The 4,433-nt window shown below is 38.3% G+C and overlaps 1 protein-coding gene across 1 annotated transcript in view; it reads left to right on the top strand.

Moving 5' to 3' along the window:
• The first annotated feature begins 816 nt into the window (after nt 1-816).
• Nucleotides 817-4,433, top strand: part of LOC138052116 (uncharacterized) — a 58,227-nt gene continuing 54,610 nt past the window's right edge. Inside the window, exon 1 of the mRNA XM_068898492.1 lies at nt 817-911. The gene's annotated coding sequence lies outside the window, so the exon portion shown is untranslated. The remainder of the gene's footprint in view (nt 912-4,433) is intronic.

The following is a 4,433-nucleotide window of genomic DNA, read 5'->3' as shown; positions in this document are numbered from 1 at the left end:
AGATAAAAGCATTCGATGATTATGCCTTTTTATCATTAAAACTCATTGCGTGTCGTATTTTTGTGTTTTTAAACGGTCTCTTTTAGGGGTCAAAATTTGCTTAAGCCACGCCTAGATTGGTCTCCTTTAGGGGTTAAATTCAAAATTTCCGACGAGCATCCCCGTCTGTTTCATATGGGAGTCCTACCCCCGGGTTGTCGCCTAAGTCTTCGGGGTTGCTAACCGTTTCATCAGAGCTCACACGATGTTCAAACTGGCACGGCCGAATTGAAAAACTTTCGCAGGCATGTTCCTCATCGATTTTATTGGAATACGTCCCAGAATCGGCCACTTTTAGCGATGATATAAAGGCAAAAGCCCCTTCTTCGCCAATGCAAAATATTGTACACAACTCTGGGTTTGACGATTTACGTCACACGATGATACGCTGACCGCTTTCTGAACAAGCGGGCAATTTTCAAGATGGCGGATTTCTATTTGCATTTTTGGTCGTCTTTCAGGTGCAATATTTCATTTGAATGAAACGATATGGGAATGATGTTATCAAAAATTGAGACATAAACCCGAGGCCAAACATACAAAATATCTTCAATTTTACCCCGGAGTTCCCCTTTAAACTCGTCAGTTAGTAATATATTACTGGAGCGGTAACTGAAGCGAAAAAACATATTTTCACATATGTACTTCTGTTCGCTGCTCGACGTGAAAGCAAGCCAAATGAAGTCGTGAACAGGAGCCCTCACGGCATTCACGCTTGAATGCCTTCACGATTGCGCATGCATATGACGTAATTTTAAAGCGAACGCCGTCGTCGAAGCTTCCTTGGTCACTGCGTAAAGTCTCTATTAATACCGTAGTTCATTCGTTCAAAAACAAATCACCCATTGAAAATCCCGGAGCAAAGGAGATAGGTAGGTTTTTAGTGAAGGGTAATATTATGTTTTATCACACACTTCCTGTCTAGTGATCATGAAAAAACAATTCTTGGTCCAATTCTTGATCCAATGAAAGGAAGAGAAAGTGAATGAATTGCATCTCCTGCCTCCGCGGGCAGGCAGGAAAAAACAAAGTCAGTTTTAAAACATGACTCTGTTTGACGAAAAACTTGAACCTTCGAACCGACTTCATTACTATACTCAATGTTTCAAGACATATGTAATAACAATAATCACAAGCTTCATTCACTCCTTCCGCCACCTTATTACTCTGGCACTCTGCGTACACGGAAAAATCGCAAGTTCCAAGTCCCGCGTTTTAAAACCAATCGTTTCAGAGACAGTTTTATTGTAAGCCATTGCCGATAACATGTCCTTTTACAACTCATATTAAATGATATGATTTTGAAAAATTTTAGCTGTATCTTAATTGTAATTTAGACAGTGTTTACATAATAATAGCTTTAGTATTGTTAAATTCTTATCAAATAACTTTCTTAATTTATCATTATATAATTTTGTAGTTACAATTACAGTGCATTTCACAAAACTTTTGACAGGCGATTTGCGAAGTTCGTTGGGAATTTCATAAGTTCGCTTCGAACTTGAGAATTTCATTAAGTAACTATCAATCAAATGGCGAACTTCGAAACGAACTTGGCAATTTCGCGCCGAACTTTGTGGGAATGAGCACTGCACACTCATCACAAAAATGCGTTGTCCGCGCAAGCTGCCAAGTACTGGTAAAGTATATTTTCATTTTCAAGAGTGAGTGATTCCTGTGGAATGACGCTGAATTTCTTGAAAGATCTTGAAAGAATATAAACCAAGATCTTGCGTTACCGCTACGGCTGCATGCAGGTGACGGGATATCTTCGGGCAAACATTGGAACGTTATTCTTTACCAGTTTGTTTTGGATTTCACTGCTGTAAATGCTGAGTGGTACATGCAGTTTTACAACACTCCATATAATTATTCACATCATTCAGTACGCGCTGACCGAGTGATATTCTTCATTTGTTGTCTTTGATATTTCCTCTGCGAACGAAAATATCAACAATTTTGGCAATGGTTCTTTGGGAAGTCTCATTTCCTGTCCTATTTGAGATGGTCCTTTCCATTCTAACCAGCTTTTGATAATTTTCTCCAAAACAACACTTGGAATTGCCTTTCCTTGCAAGATGAAGGCACTCATTTCAAAACAACAACCGAGAGCAATGGTGACATTTCTTCGCCACATTCTCACGAAGTTCAGTGGGAAATTCCCAAGTTCGTTTGAAAGTTTGCCATTTGATTGACAGTTAAGCATTGAAATTCCCAAGTTCGAAGCGAACTTATGAAATTTACAAGGAACTTCGAAAATCGCCTGTCAAAAGTTTTGTGAAATGCAGTGTAATTAACGTTTTACATTTGTAAAAATTATCGTAATTCAGCCCTCGGGCTGCAAGGGTAATTTTAATAAAACTATCTATCTATCTAACTATCTATCTATCATCTACTATAGGCGACTTTCAGAACGAGTCAGAATACAATAAATGTTTCCAAACGGATGTAAAGACAGCAAAGTAACAATAACTCTCAAGAAAGAAACGACAGTTTTCAATTTACAGAACATGTTTCGACACTCTCATGTCATCTTCAGTTGCAAATGAGCTTTTAACGGTTGTACATTTGAATTTATATTAAGGTACGTTGCAAAATAATGCGTCAAAACGTGCGTACAATTTGAATGTGCAATACGAAATGCACGGAAAACAAAAATAGCGCGGATAACAATAAAATAAGAGACAAAAAGAAACAATTTAATATAAATTCAAATGTACAACCGTTAAAAGCTAATTTGCAACTGCAGATGACATGAGAACTGTCGTTTCTTTCGTGAGACAGTAAATGTTATTATTATGCAAATAAATGGCGGAATATTCAGCAGATAAGCTATATTTCTTTTCAATTTTTTTACTTTTCTGTCTGCACTTTTGGTGGAACAATTTTTTTTCTCATTGTTTTTAGTCTTTAAAAATCTGTATGTGTGAAAGAGCAATCGTTGTGTTATTAGCTTAGGATGACGTGGCCTTTAACTTCGTAACAAGCCGCAAGCCGGATTTCCAGACCAAGGCGGTGTTAAACGCCGCGTTCTCTAAATTTTGTGGTTGGCTTTTGCCGCACTGGGTTTAAATTCTTTTGTTTGAGATGACAAGTGATTTTGAAGTAAAACACGTTGAATCATGTATTTTTGTGGTCATCGAGCCTTAATAATGACCAATCACATCATCTCTGACTTAATCCTATTAACAACAAATTGCTGCCATATGACGAGCTAAGTCGATAAGTTGGGAAAACGAAACTTTTTCATTTCAGCGAGTTATCCCATGTAACAATAGCTGGTATCACTCTCATTTAACAGAAGAACGTTTATCGAATGAATGTTTTCGACGAATTGCGAATCAAAACTTGTATGCTCGGTACAACGCGGCCGGCCAAAATTTACTTAAAACTTGAAACGTGATTTTTACAAAATGTAAAGTCTTGCCACTCTAACTGAACCTCGACGATTAAAAATAATTCGCTTTGAATGATTGTCATAGTTTAGTTCCTTGGACTCACAAAATTCACTTCAATTGTTTGAACGTCGTCGTAATACATAGCACACGCGACTCTGTGGGACTATTGTGAAAGATACATTTTGTCGATTATTTGACTAGGTTATTCGACGTTTTCCAATCACTTTCACAACTTATCGTCCACGGGCTGAAAAATTCGCGGTAAGAAAATTCGAAAACCTAGAGAACACCATCGGGTAATTACTCCCGTTCTTTCTGCAACTCTGGGCGTTTCGCTGGAGTCGTACGTGCATAAACACTTCTCAGCAATGTGTTGAAGAACGCGGATGTCAAACTTTCCATCCTTGAATACTCGCAGGATCAGTGCTCTAAAAGAAGAAACATCCCTCAATGTGCGGACGGCTTTTCACACCTGAAAAGTTCAGAAGCGACATATGGTTTCCTCGCTCTCTCAAAGTTAGCTTTAGCAACCGTATGAGTGTTTTCGCAATTTTCTGGCTCTTTCCGTAGTCGATGATCACAGGTCTGTTTGACCTCCCAAGGACGATTGTGCCCTTTATGTCCTTGTGAAGGTACCCACGATTGTAAGGTTTCGCACGCTTTGTTAAGAATGCTTACACAAGCTGCGTGAACGGCTTTGAAATTGAAGAATTAGCCACTTGTATTTGTGTTTACAACTTTTCACACTTAACTGTTTCTTAGCACTATCTCACCGCACAAAAGTGTATCTTTCGCAAGACTGTTGTTTATTATAGTCAGGGATCTTTAATTAAGAGGAAGTGAAATCTTGCCCCACAGTAGGTGTACCGGGAAACTGAAATTAGTCTATAGCTTAGCTGTTTTTCCTACTTTCCCAACCGCGAGAAAACCGCGGTAAATCTGCCATCGCCAAAAAATGTTATTTTTCTCAAAAAATATTTAAAGTTAGGTGGAAAA

This window comes from Montipora capricornis, chromosome 6 (assembly GCF_036669925.1).
Source record: "Montipora capricornis isolate CH-2021 chromosome 6, ASM3666992v2, whole genome shotgun sequence".
Classification (NCBI taxonomy): domain Eukaryota; kingdom Metazoa; phylum Cnidaria; class Anthozoa; order Scleractinia; family Acroporidae; genus Montipora; species Montipora capricornis.
The sequence above is the reverse complement of the archived record's forward strand: the minus strand, read 5'-3'. Positions and strand labels throughout refer to the sequence as shown.